Source organism: Sciurus vulgaris, assembly GCF_902686455.1.
Source record: "Sciurus vulgaris genome assembly, chromosome: 5".
Lineage (NCBI taxonomy): Eukaryota > Metazoa > Chordata > Mammalia > Rodentia > Sciuridae > Sciurus > Sciurus vulgaris.
Window position 1 is genome coordinate 155,397,715 of NC_136465.1, and position 13,336 is coordinate 155,411,050.

Below are 13,336 nucleotides of genomic sequence, written 5' to 3' on the forward strand. Positions count from 1 at the left end.
GAAAACTCTTATGCTTGGCATTAGACTGACTTCAAGTTTTTATCACATAATATTATCTTAAAAGACAAAAAATAAAATTAAATAAGTCAGTGAGACTGCAAATAAGGAGACTGGCAAAAAGGGAAAAGTTACAAAAGAGAAAAATATAATGAAAATGTAAAACATTTTGGGAGAAACTCAGTATTCAAATGTCAAGGTTTTATCAAAATAATTAGAAACAAAGATATTAAATCATAATTACTGTAATCTTGTATACCAAATCCATCCAAGCCACAGGATGGCATAGATAAATTTAACAAACGAAAAAACCAAACATAATTCATTACAAGATGACCAAATCAAATCTTGTTAGCACAGTATTATTTAATTAAATGCAATCTGATTCAAAATCTCAATGGGTTTCTTCTTCAGAGTTTGACAATATAATTCTAATGATCACTTGGAAGTTTATCCAAGAAAAAATTGAAAACTCATAACAGCCAGGGAGGCTGGCATTACCAGATATTAAATTAAATTCTCAAATATCAGAAAGGTATAAAAACTGGTACAAAGTATAATAACTGGGCACAATGGTGCATGCCTGCAATCCCAGTGGCTCGGAAGGCTGAGGCAAGAGGATAGTTCAAAGTCAGTCTTAGCAACTTAGCAAGACCCCGTCTCTAAATAAAATATAAAAAGGGTTTGGGGACGTGGCTTAGTGACTCATTACCTAAAAAAAAAAAAAAAAAAAAAAAAAAAAAAAAAAAAAAAAAAGTGTAACAATAAAACAGAACAAGCCACCCCTCCAAATATATTAAAGTACACATAATTAGGTAAGGCCAGCATTTTGAATCATTGGGGAAAGTAAAAAGTTTTCAATAAATTATGCTAGGATAGTTTTGGTTAAAAAAAAAAAAAAATCAAGTTAGACTGCCCAAGTTATATAGTTAACAGATTCTAAACAGATTAAAAAAGCTCAGATACAGGGCTGGGGTTGTGGCTCAGTGGCAGAGCACTTGCCTAGCACATGTGAGGTACTGGGTTCAATCCTCAGCACCACATAAAAATAAATAAATAAAATAAAGATATTGTGTCCATGTGTAACTGAAAAAATATTTTTTAAAAATGCTCAGATACAAAGTGGGTGAATATTTATATTCATAAGATGTAATGACACAGAATATGAAGGGTCACTTCTAAGCTTAATATTGAAGGTAAAAAATAAAGAAAAATAAAACTGAAGAATTTTATTACATAAGGTTTGAAATATGTGTCCTAAAACACTGCAAGCAAGATTAAAGTTTAAAAGAAACAAAAGTTTTATAATATACATAAAATGATTCACCTACCACTACAAGTCAGAAAGAAAAATGTCAAACATCCAATGCAAAATTAGAAAAAAGGATATTAAAAGATGTAATAAAAGAAAAAAATTAAAACAGTAAACAAAAAAAGTTTGAGGAAATTCAGATTAAAACAAGATAGGTGTTGCTCAGTGGTAGAGTGTAACGAGCATGTTGGAGGCCCTGGGTTCACTACATAGCACCAAACAACGACAAAATCAAGGGGCTGGGGTTGTGGCTCAGCAGTAGAGCATGTGCCTGTGTGTGAGGCACTGGATTTAATTCTCAGTACCACATATAAATAAATGAATAAAATAAGGGTCTCTCAACATCTAAAACAAAAACAAAAGCAAAAACAAAATAAGGCAAGTAAGAGACACTTGGAAAATTATCTGGTTAGTTTTTTTAAATTTTAAACAATATACTCAGTCTTAGTACAGTTATGGAGAAATCAACACTCATACACTGCTGAATGTATTTACCCTGAGTGTAAATTGGTAAAGCTTTTTTAGAGGGCAGTTGGGCAATAGGTATAAAAAATACATGTAAAACTTGTATGCCGTATGTAACAATTTTACTTGTAGGAATTTGCCTTAAGGAACTGAAGACACATAAGTAAATGCTTATGTACAAGAAAGATGCTGACCACAGCTTTATTTGTAATAGTGAGAAAATGAACAAAATCAAGAATAAAAGGGAATACTTAAATAACTCATGATACATCCACATGACAGAAAATTAAAGTGTCAATATAAATTATATTATAGAGAATATTTTATAACCCAAGAAAATGGTCACCACATTTTCAGTTTTTTGGTTTTGGTACTGGGATTGAACCCAGGGACACTTTACCACTGAGCTTCATCCCCAGTCCTTTATTTTAGTGTGTGTGTGTGTGTGTGTGTGTGTGTGTGTGCGTTTGTGTATTCATATACTTTGAGCCACATCCCCAGTTTTGTTATGTTTTATTTTGAAACAGGGTCTCTCTAAATTGCTTAGGGCCTCGCTAGGTTGCTGCGGCTGGCTTTGAACTCTTGATCCTCCCGCCTCAGCCTCCTGAGCCGCTGGGATTACAGGCGTGTACCACCATGCCTGGTCATATTCTAAGTTTTAAAAGCAGATTGTTGCCGATGTCATGGTGCACATATAATCCCAGCGGTTCAAGAGGTTGAGGCAGGAGGTTTGTAAGTTCAAAGCCAGCCTCAGCAATTTAGCAAGGCGCTCAGCAACTCAGTGAGACCCTGTCTCCAAATAAAATACAAAAAAGGGCTGGGGATGTGGCTCAGTGGTTGAGGCTCTGGGTTCAACTCTGGTAAAAAAAAAAAAAAAAAAAAAAAAAAAAAAAAGTAGGTTGTTTATGTCATTTTAAAATAATACTTGGATAACATTTGTAAATCATTGGCATTGTTTTAAATACCTCACAAACATTAGCTCACTTAATCCTGGTCAACTCTAGAGATACATATTACAATTCCAATTTAATAAAAAGGAAACCAGGGCATCGCAGGTTTATTTAAATAACTTGCCCAACGTAACCCAGGCTACCTCTTCAAACAGTCCAATGACATTAAAAACACAAAGAAAAAGATACATATGCATACAAATTGAGACTGTAAAAAAAAAATCAAAATGTTAACAATGATTGTTTCTATATGGTAGGATAAAAGGTTATGTTTATTTCCTTTGCTATTATCTATAATGAACACATACTACCATATAAAAAGAAAGTAAGTATATTAAAAAGAAAAGTTCTTCTAATTCAAACCAACTTGTCCAAGTCGTCTGTTATTATTTTGAGACTATAATAGGTTCTATCTACTTCTAAGCTTATTTCATCCCACTTAAGCCAACGTTTAAAAAAAAAAAAATCACTCCCTCTTAAGTACTCCAATGTTTTAGTGGCAGTGACTGTTTCTCTCAGTCTACCTTAATGGAAATTTCTTCTAAGTCAATTCTACAATGCCTTGTCATTCACTAAAGATTACACAGAAGAGGTTCAAGATGTCTTTTTATCTAGAAACCTCAAAATTTTCCACTCATGACTATCTCCAGAATGTACTTAAGCTGTGATAACCCTATGACCACAATAAAGATTTATTTTGGATTGGGGACCATGTTTTCAACACATGAACTTTTGGGGGGCATTCCAGATCCAAACCATTATTTTCCTTTTCTCTCAAGAACTACTTTTAACATTTCTTGCAAGTCATCTCCACAAACTAGACAGATGCAAAACACATAATCAAAGTGGATTATCAAGAAAATGGCCTCTTTTCAGAACTTAGATCAGAGAGCTACAAAAGAAGACTATAGTAAGTACAATTAGCCAAACAAGCTAATTCCATATATATGCTTGCTAAATCAAATGTAGATAGAACTCAAACAGCTTGATTATTCAGGAAATCCTGTTTTATGGATCTAGTCTGATTGAATTCAAGGGGAGAAGTTACAGACTTATAATAATAAGATTATTAAGAATAAATTTGCGGACAAACTTGCACTGCAACTACCAAGGAGGACAGTGACCATGGGTGAAAAGCAAGATATTCATCCCTCTGTGTTCTCACCTCATCTCTCGGGAAGGTCAAAACGCCTTTTAGTCTTTGGATTGCTTTGAGTGACTTCGTCACACCTACATGAGGTCACAAGCAGTCACAAGCACAGAGGGTTGATACGAGTTCTGAGTGAAAAAAGCGTGGCGGGGCTGAAGCCAAGGAGAAATTGGTCTGTCTCCTGCACTGTTACTGATGCCGCTACTGTAACTGCCTTCAACTTGTCCTAAATGGCTGCCTCCCATTTTCTCTGCTGCTCAGAATTTCACCAGAGAAAGAACCTCGTCTGTTTCCTCACCAACCCATGCTGTGGTAGCCTCATTAATGCAGATGGCCATGGCGAAGTGTGGACAGATTGGAATGATATGTCAAAATTTTGGATGGAGATGTACCACTAATGAAAATTCCTATTCAAACCGTACCCTCATGGATAATTAGAACCAAGAAAGATATGACCTAAGAAATATTGTGCAGCCTAAACCCTTGCCTTCCCAGGATTTAAGCGAGAGCCTCATTGGTTCCCAGGACATCAACCTGAACTGAATCCTCCTCAATACAAATGCACAGAGAAGTCAGTTTATATGACTGACTATTCAAAACCTCAAACCGATCATCACTCTCAGTGTGTACGGGATCCTAATGTTGACCAAGTTCAGGATCCAAGATGCTAAGAATCAATCTTCATTTTTCCAGAATAGAATGTAAGAGGGAGCTCATTCTAAAACTCAGCTCACCCTAATACAATTTCACTCTTTCATTAAATAAAGCATAAGACAGAGAAAAAAAAAAAAAGAATAAATTTGCGATCTCAGACCAGAACAGTACTTTTTAAAAAGTCAACTGTCCTGCAACCAGGTATCTCCTGGGTATACAGACATGAAAATGAGTTAAGTTCACAATGACATAAAAGCAGCAAATCTACTTTTAGTAAAAGATCTAGATTGGACTTATCTTACAGAGACTGTCCTATAGATATTTTTACAAAGTGAACCACAAACAATAGCAGAAGAACCCAAGAAAAGGTGGTAATAGGATAACAGGGTTTACAGTGAAATCTGTGGCTACTGCCTGCTGCAGAGGTTGTGTGGGGCACTTCCCTGGAATGGAGCCTGAAGGACCCTATGGCTGTCCAGACTGCTGAACAAATCCGTTGAGGAAGCTCTGAGTCAGTGCTGAAGCAGGCTCCTTGTGGAAGCAGCTGCTGTGAAGCAGCCCAATTTTGATATGTGCTCATAGTTTAGCATATGATGAAAAGTCAAACTATCAAAGGCTCAAGAAAACTCTGAACCCAAGTGGAATACCTTTAGAATCACTGGAATTTTGAAGGACAGTGTACATGTATACTGCAACTAATCAAAAAGATGATTCACTGCTACAAACAAGTTAGCCTGGTGCAAAAAGCTAACAGAAAAAGTCCACAACAAGAGAAATGCTGAGTCCTTCCCAACATATAAAGTACAAAAAGAGGAAAAGATGATTGGATGGATGAACAGTGAAGCAATTCAGGAAAGCAAAAAGAGAAGACAAAAATATCACCAGTCTTCAGAACTTCTGGATGAGGTAAACAGTTTCTCAAGAAATGTAGCTGTGTGCAATTCCCAAATTCATTTTATACACCCTATCAAGAGTTTACCAGTCCAAGCCAGGTGTGATGGCACATACCTGTAATTCCAGTGGCTCATGAGGCTGAGGCAGGAGGATCATGAGTTCAAAGCTAGCTTCAGCAAAAATGAGGTGCTGATAAGCAACTCAATGAGACCCTGTCTCTAAATAAAATACAAAATAGAGCTGGGGATGTGGCTCAGTGGTCGAGTTTTCCTCAGTTCAATCCCTGGTAGCGCCCCCTCCCACAAAAAAATTTTTACCTGTCCAATTGGGTGTGGTAGCATACAACTATAATCACAGCAATTTAGGAGGTTGAAGTAGGAGGATCACAAAATTAAGGCCAACCTCAGCCAATTTAGCAAGGTCCTGAGCAACTTAGCAAGACCCTATCTCAAATTAAAAAAATAAAAAGGGCAGGGAATGTGGCTCAGTGGTTAAGTACCCCGGGTTCAATTGGGTTCAATCCCTGGTACCAAAACAAAACAAGAAAAAATCCAAAAAACAAAAAAAGATTTTACCAGTCCAGACATAATCAACAAGTCAAGATCTCCACCTTCCTCCTTGGTATACATATACTTCCATGACAGATTTAGAAAGTTCTATAGAACTTCAGCCTACAACTTTCCAGTTTACTCTTCCTGAAGAGACAAAGGCAAATGTACAACATTATGGCTTCATCATACTTTTTCTTTTGATATTAGCATGTGTTGTTTTACATTTTATTGGCAGGTATCAAATAAAATTCCTTTGATAATTAAAAAAATTTATTCTGGAAACTGAATTGAGAACAGTTTCTTGTTCATAAGAAATAATATATAGTTTATTTCCATACCCTAACTATGGAATTTTCCAATAACTCATCTCTGTAAAATGCTGTCAAATGGATCTTCTTAAAATAACATACATGTATGTGTGTGTGTGTGTTTGTGTGTATATATATATATATATATATATACTAAAATATATATATATGTGTGTGTGTGTATTTTGTTGCAGATAGACACAATACCTTTATTTTATATTTATTCTTACGTGGTGCTGAGGATCAAACCCAGTGCATACTTAGGCAAGTGCTCTACCACTGAGCTACAACCCAGCCCTCAAAGAGATCTTAAATGAAGCACTGTACAATAAGTGAAACATGCTAAAAAGTTGAATTTTAAAAATCAAAAAACTTATCTTCATCTTATAATGAGCATATAAGGAAAAAGTTATAAAGAATATATGGCTGGGGATATAGCTCAGTTGGTAGAGTGCTTGCCTCACATTCACAAGGACCTGGGTTTAATCCCCAGGATCTCTCTCTCTCTATACACACACACACACACACACACACACACACACACACACACACACACACACACGGCATTGGAGAATCTACCTAATCATGCTGTTTGTAGTTTTTTAGAACATAATCTCTTAATATTCTTATTTTTCTGGAGCAGAAAATAAACACTAAGAAGGACCTATTTTGAAAAGAACCTTGCAACCCACTGTATTAAGTAATACTTGTTTCAATCCAACCCAATCTACTACATACCTAATCTGAAAATTTGAGAATTCCTAATATGAAAATCTGAAATGCAAAATACTCTGAAATCCAAAACTTTTTGAATACTGATGTGATGCTCAAAAAGTTTCAGATTTTGGAGTTTGTTAGAATTTAGATTTCCAGATCAGAATACTCAACCTGTAAAGTCTATGCAAATATTCCCAAATTTGAAAAACTTTAAAATCACAAACATTTCTAGTTAAAAGCACTTTGAATAAGGGATAGTCGACCTGTACCTGAAAAAGATTAGATTGAGCAAATATGCTAAGAAGAAAAAGACAATATTCTCCATCATTAATAGCTGGCAATTTATTTAGGGGAATGATATTTTAAAAGACCATAATAAATGACACAATAGGGCAATACTAAAAAAGTGACTGAAATTAGAATAAAATTCCAAGTAGATCAAGTTTTGAATTCATAAAAAAGCTATGAAGTAATGCCATTTTTTGGATCAACTAAAGTGAAAAAATTTATTATTGTACCTAAAAATAATAGTTGTTTCAGTAAAACAGTATATTTATACTTGTTCATTCATTCACTATTTACTGAACAACTACCATGTGTTAGGAACTATTCTAACATGGTAGTTAGGGAAATAATAAATTAAATGGTACACAATGAGACATCAGGCAGAAGTAGGTCAGTGCTACCAAGTAAAAAAGTTAGAGGAGAAGAGGACAATGTGAGAGCAGAATAAAGCTCTTTTAGATTGGGTAGTCTTTTTTTTTTTTTTTTTGCGGTACTGGGGATCGAACTCAGGGCCTTGTGCTTGCGAGCCAAGCACTCTACCAGCTGAGCTATCTCCCCAGCCCAGATTGGATAGTCTTAAGAGCCAATGGTGGAGCTAGAATTGTAGCTCAGGGGTAGAGCACTTGCCTAGCATGTGTGAGGCACAGAGTTCGATTCTTAGCACTACATACAAATAAGTAAATAAAATAAAGGTACTGGGTCCATCTTTAACTAAAAAAAAAAAAAAATGTAAAAAAAAAAAAAAAAACCCCAGCCAATGGAGCAGGCACTTGAATAAAGTGAAGGTGTGTATTATGGTTTGGATATGAGGTGTTCCCCCAAAGCTCTGGTGTTAATAGAGGAATATTCAGAGGTGAGGTGATAGCTCATGAGAGGTGTAACCTAAATTGATTAGCTTATGAGAGGTGTAACCTAAATCAGTCCATCCTATTACTATGGGCTAACTGGGTGGTAGCTGTAGACATGTGGGGCATGGTTGGGGGAGGTGGGTTACTGGGGGTACTCCATAGAAGAGTTCATCTTTCCTTTGGCCCCTTCCCCTTGCACTTTCTGCTTCCTGGCTACCATGAACGGACCGGCTTTCTTCCGTCATGCCCTTCTGCCATAATGTTCTGCCTCACCTTGCGTTCAGAGCAGTGGAGTTGACCCAACACAGACTGAACCTCCGAAACTGTGACACAAAATGAATATTTACTCTCTAAGCTGCCCTTGTCAGGTACTTCAGTCACAGTGATGAAAAATTCATACAGTATCAGTCATGCAGAGCCTAGGGAAACAGCTAGTGCACAGAGACTGAGGTGGTAGTGTGCTCACCGTTCAAGGACAATGTGGCTAAATCCAAGTCAGCAGAGCAGAGAATAGGACAATGTACACAGAGCTAGGAAGGACTGAGAGAACATAAGGTCTTGCAGAACAAGTAAAAATTTGGGAGTTTTATCCTCACGGTGATAGAAAGTCAATGGATAGTTAGTTCTGAGTGGAGATTCAATGTGGCCTGATATTCATCTTAAAAGAATTACTCTGGGCTGGAGATGTAGCTCAGTGGTACAGCAATCACCTGGCAAGTGTGAGGTCCTGGGTTTGATCCCAGGAACCCTAGAAGAACAAAAAGAAACACTCTAATCATTTAGTAGGTGGAGAATACTAATGTGTTGCAAGAATCCATTAGTTGGGAGGTGGTTGTTGTAGAAGTCAGGCAGGAGATAACTGTGGCCTGGGCAAGGGTAAAAGTCATGGGGGAAGTGATGAGATGTGGAATATATTCAGGAAGTAAAGTGGAACAGGAGCACAGGTAGAAGAGGTATGATCAATGCATGAAGAATGCATGCAAGGAAATATCACAGTGAATCCCATTAATTTGCACAATAACAATGTGTTAATAATAATAAATGAAAGTAAAGAATTTGCTGCTACACAGTAGAGAAAGAAGAGCAGAGGATGACAAGTTTCTGATGTGAGTGAACAAGAGTCATGTAAGTGCTTAGGAACATTCTGCTTGATTGGTTTGTTAGTCTGCCTATTCACTGAGTATTTCAAGAACTGAAAACAAATCAAATATATTAAATTTATAAATGTGACCTAAAATGCTTAAAGGAATGTAATTAACTAAATTTGCAAATGGTTATAACTGTCTAGGAGGATTTAATCCTTTTCATTGGAGTTTATGAAACATTCATCAAAGAACAAGAGGAAATGATTGTTCTTTATTTTTATGCAAAAAGTATTTAATATACTAATCTTGTTATCCTATTTATAAACTGAACCTAAAGACTTAAGAAGAAATAGGCTTTAAGATTTACAGTTGTAATAAACAAGGTGTTAATGTTAAGCCCAAATTGCCTTTCTACATACAAAAGCCTGAGACAGTAAAAAATTCAAATTGACAAGCAGAAAATTTAATGAGATGGGAAAGATGTCTGTGACATATTAAATGAGAGGAGGAAGCAAGCCACAAAATACTGTGCATATTATGTCAGAAATGTATATATACATTGTTATTTACAATCACAAACTTTCTTCTGAAGAGGATATGACCAATAAACTACAATATGTCCTCCTCACTGTGATCCTTTAGAAACACTCCTCTACTGGTGTAGTGGCCTGCACCTGTAGTCCCAGCTACTGGGGAGGCTGAGGCAGGAAGATCTTCTTTACCTGGGAGTTCAGGGTTAGCCTAGGCAATATTGAGATACTCCAACACTAAAAATAATAACAAAACATTGCATTTCTATGCAAAAGCAAACCCTTAAATATTTGTTGAATCAATAAATGAAACTTTAACAGTGCTTGCTTCCAGGCCAAGGAATTATGAGTTTATTTGCTTCTACGTCATTTCTCTGGATTTCCAAGCTTTCTAGGACAACTGTACATTCTTATAATCAGATTTTTGCGTGTGTGTGGTGGTAGGGATTTTTTTGTGTGGTAGGTACAGGGCCTCCAAGCACCCTGCACCAGCATAGAAAAAAGTATTTAACAATAATTAGAGGGACTGCTTTAATAACATGAAACATTACTTATAATATTCACAGAAAATTAAAACTGAATATAATATGAACACAATTACATTAAAAATGCTTTAAAAGAACTAAAGGAAATATGTGGTTCTCTTAGGGGGCTGATGGATCACCATTCCTTGTCAGTACATTTATAAACTTTTCTGATTTTTCCATGTCTGTTTTTGCTTTTCTGCAGTGCTGATGAAACCCATGACTTAACATATCCTAGGCATACACCCCCCAGTCTCCATAATTTGTGAAGAATAGATCCTTTACAGATTCAATGAACTTCATATTGCCACATTACATGGACACTTCTCTGTCATCTTACTCAACCTTTTAGTAACAATAAATACAGCCAGTCTTCCCTTCTTGAAGCACTGATCTTTCTTCCCTTTCCTTCTACCTTGCTAACCACTTTTCATTCTTCTTTGCTGATATGACCTATGCCCTAAGTTTTAGATTCATATATTCAACAGTATACTTGACTCATCTGTTCACCTAGATTTCTAACAAAGTTTTAGTAATTGAAAACTTACTAAATCTAAAAGGAGGTTTCCAATTCCAATCTTCCACCCCTTCACCACCTGCCCTTCTCTTAGTCTTGCCATGTCAATGAATGGTTCCACCTTTATGGTACAAACAACTCAAGTGCAACACCAGCAGGTTGCCCTTGATTCCTCAATCACCTACACATAACCCCCCCACCTGCCATCCTAGTTCTTTACAAAAGCTTATAGAACACATCATGCCAACTGAAAAAAAGCTGACCACAATGATGTTGAATATTCTAAATTAACCTTAAAAGAGCAAAAATATTTATTAGTCTCACAATGGCCCTAAAAAAATATTTAGGATAAAACATTTTAAAAAAGAAACCCTTTAACATACACAATTATTAGTATTTCTTTCTTGTGGTACCAGGGATCAAACCCAGGGCCCTGAGCAAACCCAAAAGCCCTGTGCTTTTGCAAGCACAAAGGGGATGCACTGAGCTGCATCCCCTTTTCTTAAAAAAATTTTTGTTTTGAGACAGCATCTCACTAAGTTGCCCGGGTTAGCCTTGAATTTGCTATCCTCCTACCTCAGCCTCCTCAGTAGCTGGGATTATAGCTGTGTACTACTGTGTCCAACACTATACTATTTTTTTTTTTAAGAATGCATTTACGTATTACTTGAATAATTAAACATTAATTTTATTAAGAAAAATCAATTACAAGAAGGAGAGATTAGTGCATTACACTGAGAAAGGGCGTTACTTAGAAATGAACAGAAGGTGCCACCAAGTGGGGAAACAGTATATTTGCCATAGAGAAAATCAGAGCAAACCATGTTTTGTTTTGTCTTGTTTTGTTTTTAACTTGGTTCAATGGAATTCAAGGTACCAATACTTCAAATTGCAAAAGAATATCTTTATTCTCCTAAATAAATGAAAACAATAATTTTAGACTGACATGCACAAAATACCCCAAACTTTCTACCTTTCCACATTCGACATCTTTTTACCTTACTGAGTTTCATGTAGAAACTAATTACTTATGTGGCTTTGATATCCTTAATCTTATGCACAAGCTAATGGTCACAAGAAAACTAAAAACTTTTGTGCATTACTGTGTGGATGGGGCAATTAGCTAACTTAAAGATAAAACAGAGGGCTAGGATGTGACTCAGAGGTAGTGGCCTTGCCTAGTATGCCCAAGGCCCTGGTTTCAAGCTCAGTACGGAAAATAAATAAAATAGAGGGCAAACAAATGTGGAACAAAATGATATTTGTCATCTACCTAAATACTTTCATGTCTGGGAGTGTAGCAGGTGACAGAGAGTATACTTAGCAGGTACAAGGTGCTGGGTTTGATTCTCTGCACCCAAAATACAAAAGCAAAACAAAACAAACAAACAAAAAAAACTTATAAGAATGTTCTTCTGGGGCTGAGGTTATAGCTCAGTTGTGGAGTGCTTGCCTTGCACATGTGAGGCCTGGGTTCGATCCTTAGCACCATATAAAAATAAATAAATAAAATAAAGGTATTGTGTTCATCCATAACTAAACAATATTTTAAAACAAGAATGTTATTCTAAGAGTTTTCTATTCAATCAAATTAAACAATCCCTGAAGAATCCCTGTTGCTAATCCCATAAAAGAATAAAAGATAAGAAAACAGAAAGGTTCTTTAACAAAAACAACAGACACTAAATTATAGTACAATATTAGCCTACCAGCTAATATTCACTAAGTGCCTATAAACTCCAGGAGAAAATATGTTTTCCTCACCACTGTGAATGTATAACCCATCAATACCTGATACAGTGATGTTTCAATGGTTGAATAAACAGTCCGTAAGCAGAGAGCTGTGGTAGGTTCTAGACATAAGTTTCTTATTTTCAAGACATACCTAGCTCCACTGCTCATCCAAGACCACCATATAAACTTTTTGTTTATCAGTGCACCTAAGAGCATTATCGGCTGCTAGCACATTCAAAGCAAATGCCTCAAGACAAGGCAAACAAAATGAAGTCATTTTCCTATAAGATTTTTATTTTTTCCCCCATAAGATTACAGAAAATTAAGTGAACACTAAGTGAGACAGAGAAGGTGACTAAAGATCATCCCTAGTTCTATCAAAATCACTAATGCCTCCAAAGGGAAATTCGTCACTAGATGAGATTATGCAGCTATTAACAGACATGTCAAAAGACTATCATTAGAAGCCAGGCACGGTAGTGCAGGACTGTAATCTCAGCAACTCAGAGACTGAGGGAGGAGGATCACAAGTTCAAGTTCAGCTTGGGCAATTTATCAAAACTCTCTCAAATTAAAAATTGAAAGGGCTGGGAATATCATTCAGTGCTTGAGTGTTTGCTTAGTATGTACGAGATGCTGGATGCAATCTCCAGTGCTACAAAAAGAGAAAAGAAAAAAAGAAAAAGAGTACCAAAAGACACCCTTGGTACCTGATAACTCGGAACAGAGGACAGAAACCACAGCTTGCCAGATGGGCAGCATCAGATGTTCCTCTCACTGGGAGTCTTTGCAATTGTTCCTGCAGGTGACAGCTC

General features: G+C 36.3%; 1 protein-coding gene and 2 pseudogenes across 3 annotated transcripts in view; 2 read left to right on the forward strand and 1 right to left on the reverse strand.

Moving 5' to 3' along the window:
- Positions 1–13,336, reverse strand: part of NDUFA12 (NADH:ubiquinone oxidoreductase subunit A12) — a 34,488-nt gene that overhangs the window by 2,040 nt on the left and 19,112 nt on the right. The gene's annotated exons all lie outside the window — the stretch shown is intronic.
- Positions 3,817–4,631, forward strand: LOC306662768 (cilia- and flagella-associated protein 68-like; annotated as a pseudogene). Its single transcript has one exon. The product of its transcript is annotated as a cilia- and flagella-associated protein 68-like (transcript).
- LOC306662292 (serine/threonine-protein kinase VRK2-like) lies at positions 4,827–5,905 on the forward strand (annotated as a pseudogene). Its single transcript has one exon. The product of its transcript is annotated as a serine/threonine-protein kinase VRK2-like (transcript).